Consider the following 13,758-nt stretch of genomic DNA (forward strand, 5'->3'; position numbering starts at 1 on the left):
AGTGTCGGCGCTTTACATGGAGTTTTCTCCCCGTGCCGTGTTTATCAAATTTCATAATGGCTAACTTCAACGTGCTCTCATAAAAACGTGTTTTTCCGCTGTAAAAAAAAACAAACAAAAAAAAAACAAAAAAAGAAAAACAAACCCTACTCGATCAAATTAAATGAAAAATTTTTTTCGGAGATCTTCAGTCCAAAACAGAAACGTACAATATAATATTTTTTCGATATTTTCATTTTTTAATGTCTTGACTAAACTGTACAAGTACCCTTTATTCAATAATAATTAAAAAAGAAAGAAAGAAAAACAAATTAATTTAAGAAAAAATTTTGTTCCCGTGTTAAAAATGAATAAGCATCGTGTTGCCTCATGGATTTTAATGACTAAAATTTGTTTATTATTTTAATTGTTTAGATATTTACATACAAAGTCAAGCAATGCCGATATATCAACAACACCAGCAAGGTCATGTTTTTTTATTATATCAAACAATTACTAGATCAAAGATTAAATAAGTTAAAAAAGAAATTATCAACCTCGTACATCTACACCGCACTTTTCGAAGCGTCTTTTTTTTCTCTATCTGCTCACTGATAAGCTTGATGTCTGCAAATAAATGAAACTTTTTGGACAGGCCTGCTTTACGGAGGGCAGGATGAGTTTGTTTCCTTTTTCTTCTTTCTTTTATATAAAAAAATCATCATGATGATGATAGTGATGGTGACGTTTGCATAAATTCATAATTAATTTGTATGTGCACGAAGCACAGTCTTTTAAGAATTTAATGGAGATTCTCGCGTTTCGCCGACAGATGACGAAACTTTTCGAAATATGCAGACGACAGATTGTGGAGGCAAATACTAAAAAAAAAAAAAAAAAAAAAGAAATTGAAAGAAAAAACTCGGCCCTTTTGTATTTTTTGGTGCTTGTACAGAATAGTGAAATGTGAAATAAACGCATTTCAGATGAAAACATTATTATGTACTTGCGTGTCATGTCGAAATTAGTATGAATTAAAAAAAAATTACGAAAAATGATCCAGTAGATGTGCTAGCTTTAGTAAAAAAAAAAAAAAGAAAAAAAAAAAGAAAAAAATCATCCCTATAACAGTCCGAAATTTTGTATTTTGGGATGGCGGATTGTCAAATTGATCGCCTGCAGTTACCTCCCGTGAATTTTGAGAGCACTTCCACATTAAAACATACGATCTGTGCGGCAAAACACACCTACAAAATGCATTCACTCTTTATTCTAAAAATAATAAATAAATAAATTATAACACAATTACGAGCGCAAACAAACAAACAAAAAAAAAAGAGATAAATTTCTGAGGCGCAAAGATTTTAAAAAATACGCCCACACAAATTCTGCGGGAAAAACACTTAAAATGCGTTTTGTTCGGCGGACGTAGTTGAAAGCATGCCACGTGACAAAAGAGTGCATTTCTCGACCAATCAACGCTCAGAGAAAGATTTAATGTTCAAAACCTTTTTCTCACATCGCCTGGGAGCCGATCGACAAATACTTAAACGAATTCACTCATTCATTCACTCATTTTCACTCGGCGCTCCGCACTCTGCGTTCCTCATTTTTCGCTCATCGCTCTTCGCTTACTTCTCTATTCACGTCAACGACTCCGTTGCTACGTATTTTTCTGCCAGCATGACAAAACACGATTATCCACACACACACACACACACACACACACACACACACACACACACACACACACACACACACACACACGCACACACACACACACACACAGAGCGAATAATGCAGATATTTTCCTTCTTTATTTTTCCTAGCACACACAAAAATTAAGCCTTTTTTCTCGCTGAGAAACAACGGACACTCTCTGCTTTTTCTTGTCAAAACAACAAACAGTCTCAATAACTTTCCCATTTGCAAGAACTGTTTATCCAGACACACCTTTTGGACACTAAAAATGGTTCGTTTGTTATTTTTATGTAAATAAACACCGCTTATTTCACATATTTGATTTATTTTATTTTATTTTTGGTAGAAAAAGGGATCTTATGAGACCTGAGTACCACTACAGATCAAACTCTATAAATCGATATACTCGATAAATTTTATTATTACTTGAAAATTTTCTTTTTTACCGGATCATTTTTCGTAATTTTTATAATTTATACTTATTTCGATATCACAAGTAAGTACGTAATAATCTTTTCACTGTAAACACTTTTGTTTAAAAATCCACTATTCTGCACAAGTATCCACTTTCTTTAATGAAAATAGCTTCAGACAAGACATAAAGCCACTTGATGTAAGTAGTTAAAAAATAAAATATTATTTCAAGGTAAAAAACGCACAAAAAAAAAAAAAAACACACACAAGCCAACAATAAGTGTTAGATGGGTAGATTCCAGCCCAGAAAACAACAATTCTTCTCCATTTGTTAGATTCGCAGATTTCTGATTTATTTTTACTTGCTCTTCTTCTTCTTCTTCTTCTTCTTCTTCTTCTTCTTCTTCTTCTTCTTCTTCTTCTTCTTCCTCCTCCTCCTCCTCCTTCGGCGAACTCGCTTCCTACTACTTCTTTTCCATAGTCTTCTAATACTGAATAAATATGTCTAAGTCAAAAGTGTCTCACTCTCCCATTTGCAGCCCCTCTCCCACAAAAAATACTGGTACCTTACCGTTAATCCTAAGCTCACCCTGACTCTAAATGGCACCCCCACAAAAAATAAATAAATAAATAAATAAATAAATAAAAAGGTCGAAAGAATAGCAAATAAATCATAAGGTACTTGTACAGTTTAATCAAGACATTAACAAATGAAAATATCGGAAAAAAGTTGTATTGTACGTATCGGTTATGGAATGAAGTTCTCCGAAAAAAATATTCACTTAATTTGATCAAGTATTTGATCAACGCAAAAAAATTGTTATGATATCGACCAAAAGGTAGCCATGTTTCGATTTTTAGGAAGAAAGCTATGATTTCACATGGGGAGCGGTTATCGGCGCTTTAGACCGAGTTATCACCCCGTGGCGTGTTCTAAAAAATCCAAAATAGCTACCTTGAACGTGCTGTTATAAAAACGTGTTTTTCCGCTGTAAAAAACAAACAAAAAAAAAAAAAACTACTCGATCAAATTAAGTGAAATCTTTTTTTCGGAGAACTTCAGTTCAAAACGGATACGTACAATATAACTTATTTGGTCGATATTTTCATTTTTGAATGTCTTGATTAAACTATAGAAGTATCAATTATAATAATAAAAAAATAATTTATCGGTTTCCGTCTTCCATTTGCTATCACCCCCACTAAAACCTTAAGGATAGCCCTTACCGAAAGTCCAGGTGGCAACATCTATCAAGAAAATGATTTTAAAAAATAACAAAAGAAAAACAAAATAAAAAAAATCTAAAAAACACAAGCAAAACCAATTTATCGGCCTTCGCCCTCCATTTGTAGTCTCCCCCCTCCTAAACAATAATAATTTAAAACAATAGAAAAACAAAAACAAACAAAAATAAATAAATCAATGAAACAAAACAAAACAAATCGAAAAAAAATACATTGCTTTCCTTTAGGTAATCAAAATAAATAAATAAATATATAAATAAATAAAATAACACATTAAATGGTTTGAAAAAAAAAAACTTTGTTCTGATTGCTTAACTACGTATGTCTTCAATCAGAAATTTTTTGATGACTATATTGCACAAGCACCCAATAATTTGCTGTAGTTAAAAGTTATGAGGCATATACATGCGTGTAATATATATATATATATATATAGGGTGACCCCCCCCCCAAAAAAAAAACAAACAAAAGAAGCCCTCTAGAACATATGATGTTGAACGGAGAAAAAAAGAAAAAAAGGCCAAAGACCCTAGTGTTTTAATGTGATGTTTTGAATATAATAAACTAGTTATGACCAAAGTTTCATTTCATTCGGACAAAACAGTAAGAAACGGGACCTAATTAGAGCTGAGAACCGTTTTTTATGGGTCACCCTATATATATATATATATATATATATATATATATATATATATATATATATATATAGTCTAAAGAAGCTTTGAATAAAAAAAATGCAAAAATAAAAATAAAGAATGCAGTTTAAATTATCGCAGACTTAGCACCTAGATAATCCGACTTCTCAAAAATTTAATAATGACAAAAGAGAATTCATTTATAAAAGGATGGAAAAAAGCTTTTTACTAAACTTCTTAAATAGAAATAGACTTAGCATTTGCATAAGCCGATTTCACAAAAGTCTTCAATTTTAAAACAGAATTTAACTGCATAAGGATGAAAAGAGAAAACCTTAACTAAAATTTTGTTTCGGAGATTTATATATATATATAATCACTTGATCACTTTTGGCCTTTTGAATGGCATTCACATTTTATATAAATGTTAATTTCAACTATATTCTCACCGCAGTTCACATTCGCCGAGCGTTTTTTTTTTACTTGAGTCAGAGATGGCTTCGTGGCCGGGTTCGAATCTACCTACTGGCGGTAATTGTGACTCTCTGCATTGATGATTTACGGAATGATGGAACACTAGTGTCTGTACGAATTATAAATAATTATAGTGCTCGGAAAATTGGGTCATAGAAAATCGGGCAACGGAAAATTAGGCAATTACGGAATGAAATATCGATTGAAAATAGATTAAGATCGTTTTTGAGGAAGATATGGTTTTGAAAAGAAGATACGGCCCCTACATCAATACACGTGCGCATACACACACACGTGTACGCATATGCGCATGTACACACACACACACACACACACACACACACACACACACACACACACACACATACATATATATATATGTATATATATATATATATATATATATATATATATATATATATATATATATATTAGTGTTGAGACGATTAATCTGAATCCGAATCGAGAATCGGAAAAATCGGAACTTTTCAGGGTATCGGAATCGGTATTGGAATCGGAAAAATATATGCTAATTTCCGATTCCAAAACCGATTCCTTAAAAAAATGTTAAACTTAATTTTACATTGTTGGCACTTAAGATAAAATGATGAACATTTATTGTTTTTAAGTACCTAGTGACATTAAAATCTATATTCATAATAATAACAATAGTGGTAAATTTTTTACAAGTGCCAAAAAAGAAAAAAAAGAAGAAAAATTTGGCTTTAACTCAGTCATTATTAAACCGGACAAAAAAAAATTAATGAATTAGTGAACTTCAAGGTTTTTCACACTTCTACTTCATTTTGACGCCAGCATTTCTTTGATTTCGGCATCCTATGTCTGTTAGTACTGTTTAGTTGTCATAAAAACAAATATGCAATATGCTAATAAAAAGCCATGAACTCATATCGAGTAATGAACAATTCATGATTTTAATTGAAGCAATTTTTTCAGTTAAGTTTATATTTTTTTCCACTGATAAGACAGGCGCAAATATACAGATAGGGACTGAAAATTTGTCCGCCAACAAAATGTAAATGCGTATTTTTTTTAATAATTGAAAATATATTTTATGTTAAGATGTTTTTCTCATATTTCATTTCATATTTAACCACATATTTTAATCTAAATATAAAAATTAAGTGGATTATTTTATTTTATAAAATATTATTATTATTGTAGTAGTACATGAAAGTCTTCAACAAATCTAAGAAAAACTGAGATTCTATTTTTTCTGCCAATTACGTATGAACACCCTGGAAAATTTGTCGACGAAGAAAAACATGATTTCTTTTAGGATTTAGAGTTTCACATATAAATTTAACGTAAGAGATAACCGGAATTTCTGAGCTAATCTAGTGTTTTAGGGCAGACTTCTGTGTTACATGGAGAAGGGCTGTCCCCTTCCATGTAAATAAGAAGAACATTAGATAAGTAAAAAAATGAGATTAGGATAAGCCTAGAATCGAACCCTGTAGGCAAAGTTAAGAAATGGAATGTTAGAAATTAAGTCTATTGCTAATTTTTTTTAGAAATCTGAATTTTAAATATGTCAGTAAATGAATGAACAATGCAAATTAAATTATATTGTTTAAAATAGATTAGATTAGAATTGAGGATTCTTTTGTTTGTCAAAAGTGTGTCGGACAAACATATGTAAAGCCACGTAAAATTGGTCACGTTTGAAAAACACACTTCTGACGTCGTAGACAAAGGACATTTCTCCATATTATGGGTTCGGATTTTAGTCAGTCAGCAAGAGAGCCAGTGAGTTGGTCAGTTGATCCCTTCGAAGCGAAGGGAGAACGTTTAGACTATGTGGATCCAAATTGTAATTCCTGACGTCATTGACCAGTCGATCAGATGAATATAGAAGTCATCATTATGTTTTGTAACTGTTGTCTTGTGTCACATCCTTCATCACGAAAAAGGTAATTGCGTTTATCATCTTATAATGAACATTGTGTAGCCCTTCGAAGATTATGTGTCCTCCTCACCGTCGTCGTGGGTGAAGTATCACCCTCTCCTCTAATATGTGTTAAAAGAACTGTATATATATATATATATATATATATATATATATATATATATATATATATATATATATATATATATATATATATGTCTTCTCACCCTCATCATCACTATCGTTATGTCTGTATTAAATGAGTCCCGTTATATATGTGCCCCGATGTGAACTCTGCATCATCTTTAAATATGATCCCCTGCTATTCAACATCTGGGCATTTTGGGGGGAGGGGTTAATATTAACTTTTTAAGATGCTTGAGTGTGATTTTACTATCATTCCAGTCAGACTTGGGATTAGTGGTAAAAAATTGAATTTATAGAAGAAACTGATCCCCCAGTCCAAATTCTAAAATATTTTTTTCCCGTTTTTTTTTTTTTTGTATTTTTTCTGTGAAGCATTTTTTTTTTTTTAAATATTCAGTCACACATAATCACTTAAAAAGTAGAAACTCATTTTGGAAGGAAATTATTTAGTTACGGGTGTTATTACAGTGCCCGGAAAACTCGTCCACGGAAAACACGCCCATTTTTGCGAGGTTGGAAAACTAGTTCATTATTGAATAAATTTCGATTGAAAACACATTTTATGACCGTTCTTGTAGGAGATATTGTTTTTAAAAGAGAGTACATGCCTATAATATTAAAAAAATATTTTTACTTGTTTACTGTTGTTTTAAAAAAGATAAAATCGATTTTTCTAAGTGTTCGTTTTCTATCTATCTTGCTAAATTTTCAGTGGTTTAACTTATTTTAAAGCATTCATTCAGTTAAAAAAAAAAAACCCAAGTAGTGTCGAGTGTAACGTCAGACCAAGAAAAAATTGTCCGACGTGAGAGAATCGCATCTTGGGAGTTTTGATAATAGCACAAAAATAGAAGGGTCTGTATTACTATACACAGAGGTACGAAAAAGTTGTTAAAAAACAAATATATAATAATTAAATGTTATCAAAGGTAAGAAAAGTTAATTTCCTACCTCACTGGATAAGTTTTTAATGTTTTTATTAAATGTAAAATGTTTATTTGGTTCGAAAAACGAATAATGTTGAACGCTGGTGGAGAACAAAAAAAGATGGCCGCGATGTCTTTGAAGACTCAACAATCACTTTAAAATAAGAAATAAAACAAAATGGTGGTAGAAACCCACTCAATAAATGTTACCGTGACATTGGCTGACACATATTTGTCTTTTTTCGCAGATAAACACTGTATGTTTTTCCGAACTGAATAAACATTTTACATTAAATGAAAACACTAAAAACTTATCCAGTTAGGTAGAAAAGTAATTTATCTTGCCTTTGATAACATTTATTTGTAATATATTTGTTTCTTGACAACTTTTGCGAATCTATGTGAATAGTAATACAAACACTCCAAAAAAGTCCATTAATGTCGGCCCGCTGTTACGAATTCGAATAGGCGCGTGTGAGCGAGAAAAGTGAAAGTAGAAATCAGAAAAGCCAAAAATATTATGGGGGTGGGTGGGAGTAATCACTTTTTTTAACTGAATAAACATTTAAAAATAAGTTAAACCACTAGAAACATATCCAGCTACGTAAAAAATAAACACTTCGAAAAAATGAAATTAAAAAGATTCTTGATAAACGGTAGAGGAGTTTTCGATAAAATAGATTAATAAATTTCATTATTGATTAATTTTTCTCTTAATGATTGATTTAACAATTTTGAAGTAAAAATAAAAAAATGTAAAAATGGGTTATATATATATTTTTTTTATTTCTAGTATTTAGGCATTAAATTTTCTTATTTTAACGATATTTTTTGGAGTAATAAAAAAATAATAATGAACAAAACAAAACAAAAAAATAAAATAAAATAGGGAGAGATTCGATTCTTCTTTGGTACTTTTTTGTTTTGATTTTTTAATTCTATTAATTTTTTTTTCTCTTATACCAAATGCACCCAGGCATTTTTTAAAATTATAATTTTATCAATTATCAGCATTTATTGTCGCTCTATCAAATGTTGCAAAATTTAAAATTCCGAACAACAACAACAACAACAACTACTACTACTACTACTACTACTACTACTACTACTACTACTGCTCCTCTAAAAAAATACTATTATTACGCAGCATCCAATTTATAATTAATTCTAAGTATAAATTTTCGATAAGTTGAACTATTTAAATTTGATAAGGTCAGTGAGCGAAACTTTATTTCATCTAAACGTAAAGTTGCAAAAATGGACGAGTTTTCCGGGGACGAGATTTCCTAAATTCAATGAACTCATTCGATGGGGTGGTGGTGGTTGGGGTCTTATATGCGATAGTTGTGTTTTATTCGGGAGCTTTTGTTATTAGAATCCGAATCGTAATCAGGAATTGTATCGGAATCGAAAATTTAGAACGGAATCGGTAATTGTAGTGGAATCAGGAAAAATTTCCGTTCTAAATTTTGGATTCCGATATTTAAATGCAACTTTCTCTGTGTGTGTGTGTGTGAGTTCGTTCCTTAGAAACTCCAAAACGGCTGAACAGATTTTTTTAAATTTACAGAACTTGAGTGTATAAGTCTGGGAGTGATCTTAGTTAAGTTTTGTCTCAAAATCCCCCTGATAATTACCGATAATTGGTAATCGAAACCGTTATTTTAATTTATCTATCATCGATAAAGCCATTTTTCCATGTCATCGCTCAGCAACAGTAATAGAACAATGGGCTGTGAAAATTCTACTGTGGGCAAGTTTATAGCGTGTTTTTTTTTTTTTGCATGACGTAGTTTGTAAGTTCAAACTCCGCACATAAATGCCTTAATTTCTTTTCATTAACTGCAAAGAATTTTATAAGACTTGAAAATTTGTGTATTTTTTTTTTTTGTATTACGTAGTCTGTAGGTTCAAATCCTGCACGTAAATTTCTTAATGTTTTTTTTTTCATTAACTGGAAAGAAGTTTATCTATGTATCTATAAAAGTGAAAATATTTGTGTGTGTGTGTGTGTGTGTGTGTGTCTGTCTGTCTGTCTGTCTGTCTGTGTACACTTCCCTACCAAATAATTCTGTCAATTTTCGATTTACGGAGACGAGATTTGATATAAGAGGTATTGAGATTTGGAAAAATCTTTTCAATCAGTTTTTGGACAGAAATTTGGCTGTTAAGGGGTCAAAGTTCAATGATTTGACCTTTGAGAACTCTACCAGACTCCTCCGCCAATTTTGGGTCTAAACACTTAAAATTTTATATATAGATTCTTTGGACATGGGTCTAACTTTATAATTTGCTTTGAGTCCCAAACAATAAATTTTAAGGGGCCATAATTGGGGTCAAAGTTTAAAATAAAAATTGACCTCTGCGGTCTCTACCAAATTACTCAGCCAATTTTTGGTCAAAACATTTGAAATTTTATATAAAGTGTATTTAGACATAGGGCAAGCTTTTTAATCGTTTTCTTGCTGAAAATTTAGCTTCCAAGGAGTTGAATGTCAAAAGATTTTACTTTTGCAGTTAAACTATTAAGCCAATTTTGGGGTCTAAAAATTTGAAATTTTACATAAAGGATATTCGGACATGCAGCAAGCTTTTAAATCAGATTTTGGGCGAAATTTTGGCTGCCAAGAAGTCAAAGTTTACAGAGTTGACCTTTGCAGACTCTATGTAGGTTACATGGGCATGGGTCAAACATTATTATTTAATTTGAGCCCCAAAACAATAAATGTTAAGAGGTCAAAATTGTGGTCAAAGTTTTTTAAAAATTGACGTCTGCGGTCTCTACCAACTTTTTTCTATGGAAGTTAAGGAAGCCTATTATATAGAAAGACATTAACGAAGATATTTACACTTTTTGATATATACATATGTACATAAAGTTATGAACAGTACATATGAGCCTGAGCAAAGCTGAGCTGAACTGCTAGTATTATGTAAAGGGAACCTTTTCTATGTGTCTGTTAGTTCATTCCCTATGGACTCGCAAACAGCTGGGCTGATTTTTATGTAATTTTAGACGAAAGAACGATATATGCCTGGCAGTGTTCTTAGATAGATTTCTTTTATCGGATTGTCTTTCGTAAGTATCGATAATCAATAATCGAATTGATCCGAGGAAAGATTTTACAGAGCCATAAATCACAAGTGCAGTGCATTTGAGAAGTTTCATTACTACACAAGCCGAAAAAAAATAAAATCAACAGTAAGTTCTTTGATATGACAGGGGCACGTTCGAAATGAATGTTTGTGTTGAGAGCACAGTTGGAGCATGATACTTTATATTTTGCTTTTTGAACTTTAATTCAAACCATTATATATTAAAACTTATTTGAGAAATCAACAGTACGTTCTCTACAGTGCAATGTACACTATAATGTATTTTGAAATAAATCATAGCAAGAGGCATCTGAGCGTCTTCCCGGTGCACAGCGATAGGTCTCCAATTAGAGCAATTAATCAATCGATTTGCCTGAAAAATGAGCGATTTGATGGATATCGATGACAATAAAAATATCAGAGTGCGAAATATTCCTTGATCAATCTCGAGCAACGTCGGGTCACCATGCTAGTATATATATATATATATATACGAGGGACGTTCCAAACATAGTGTCTTTAATTTTTTCATTCCATTCCATCTGAATGAATCAGAGGGGATTGCAAATAGCGTTGTTCTGAAATTATACCTTCATGACTTGAAAGTTTCATCTTTCTGTTGAAGATATTGACGGTATGAGACCCTAAGAATGCAATCCCTGTCATGGACGTTCGTCAGAAGCAGAAATGCGTCATTGAATTCTTCCATGCAGAAAAAATTGAACCAATCAACATTCAATGGCGCCCGTTGAACGTTTATGAAGCTGATGCAGCCGATATCAGCAGAATTAAGAGATGGGTTAATCGATTTCAAAATATCGAGAGAGATGTGAGTGACAAAGTGCGCTCTGGACTTTTGTGACTAAGGAATGAAAAGAGGTTGGCAAAAGTCCATTGAGAATGGTGATGACTATGTAGAAAAAAAAAATTTTGGAGCAGAAAATGTCACTCTTTTAATCGTACCAGTACCGTCTACATAACTTTTTAACGTTTAAGTTTTTTGATTAAAAAAAGATAGAACGTCTTACTTTTCGAACGACCTTTGTAAAATGTATTTGAAAATATTTACTGTTGTTTTAAACTAAATGCAGTAAAACCGTGGGATACGGCATTAAAAATTAGTAACAAAATACAGTACAGTACAGTATACACATGTATATAATCAAATAACATTATAAATAACATCGTAAGGTGGGGTAAATACCGTAACGAGGGGCTGGAAAAACATAGTATTCAACATCGCAACTTAAAAAAACTTATTCTAGGGATCGCGGAGTTCTACTGTAAAATCGATTTTTAGAAGTGTTCGCAGAACACATTCTTGTATTATTTTTTCTGATTATAATATAAATCTTCCCTATTTGTTTAAATGTATGAATGTATGTATTGTCTGCCTAAGACTTTCTACAGAGGTGACAGATTTTCACAAGATCGGTATCATTTTAAAACTCCACGTCTCGGACGATGAAATATTGAAAAATTGACCCAAAACATTAATTCCTTCACCCTCAACTGGGCAGTTTTCTACAAGGAGGGGTCGATTTTTTGTGAGCCATTTTTGCAAGTCATCGTGTCGGTTGGATTGACTTTGCCTAATTTTAAAGTTCCAAACTTCTGGTAACGTCAGATTTTCTTCGCGTCACAGTTTCGAGCTTGCCTGCCTACTACCACTTTTTTTTTTTTTTTTTGCTCAACACACACTTCCAAATACTTGGCCAACGCCTGACACCCAGGCTAGTTATATTAATAATAAAAAAAACAATTAGTAAATTAAAATCTTATCATTTCAGTTTCTTCCTGAGTAAATATCATGAAAGGTGATACAAAGACTTGTTGTATACTGGGCTATATAACGAGTGTACAAGTGTGTGTTGTACATAATGAGTCTCTTTATCCTGCTAACTTGTCGTCTATTTAATGTGTGTGACGTCTTCTGATATGTTATTATCTGGTGTATAAATGTTTCTCTTGTTGATGTGCATGTATGTATAATGGGTATTTCTACATGTCGACATACTAAACAGTTTATAAACAGAAGGACGGATAAACATCTATCACATTTGTGCTAGACAAAGAATGACATAATTCGAATCACAACCATTTTTGTCTGTTCCGACGTGCTTTTGAAATGTAACCATGTCTCTCAAGAAAAACAACCAAGTTGTTTCATATTTACATTTGTTGTGGTTGTGAGTTGTTGGTTCCAAGGTGGCGCCCCGATCCCGTCTCCACAACTACATATGTTCATTTACCCAGTCCAGTGCTCTCATGACTGCCATCATCTGTCTCTACTCCACAACTTTTAGTTACAGACTGTTCAATCTTACTCTGTACTTTCTACGTGTAATCTAAAACTCACTTCCTTTTCTGACGTCACTCTCTATGTAGCATAAAAACACACCACCTGTGGTTTTTCAAAATGTATTCTGTTCATCCATTTTCTTTGTCTGCTGAATTCCTAAAAGTGTTCGATACATTCTTAATGAAAAACATAACAATCAGAATGACAGTTCATCTGAAAACTATTTAATGTACATTTTGTAATTTACAGCCTTTATTTTCCGATATTTCCCCATTGTAAAATACACGCTGATCGTCAGTTTTACAGCTTATTTATCGACCCCTCCCTTGCTTGGAGCCAATCACGATTCCCTTATCTGAGTTACATCCACATATTTGTTTGTGATGCTGCCACACTCATCAAGAACCTTGATACCAGCAAAGCAACCGATCCTGACAAGATTTCAGTCATAGTAATGAAAAATCTGTAACCGGAGTTAGCACCCATTCTTGCAAAGCTGTTCAAACGATGCTTAAAGGAGATATGCTTCCCAACACTTTGGAAAGCCTCAATAATCTGCTCAGTATTTAAAAATACTGGAAATAAGTCTTCTGCATCTTAGTACAGACCAATTAGTCTTCTGTGTGTCATAAGTAAGTCGCTTGAGTAAGTCGCTGTTAAATAGATAAATTGTCAACCAATTCACTAAAGACAACCTATTCAGTGGTAAGCAATATGGTTTCCATTCTGCACAATCTACAGCCTATTCAGTGATAAGCAATATGGTTTCCATCCTGCAAAATCTACAGCTGATGTATTGACTGTAATTTCACATAGGATTAGTTAATCTACTGATGGGGGTTTCCTCTTTACAGTAACGGCTCTTGATATCAACGCCATTTGATAGAGTTTGGCATAAAGGTCTATTTCATAAGATTTTCAGCTAGGGAA

The sequence above is a fragment of the Euprymna scolopes genome, chromosome 31 (genome assembly GCF_053919585.1).
Source record: "Euprymna scolopes isolate OS-2025 chromosome 31, ASM5391958v1, whole genome shotgun sequence".
Lineage (NCBI taxonomy): Eukaryota > Metazoa > Mollusca > Cephalopoda > Sepiida > Sepiolidae > Euprymna > Euprymna scolopes.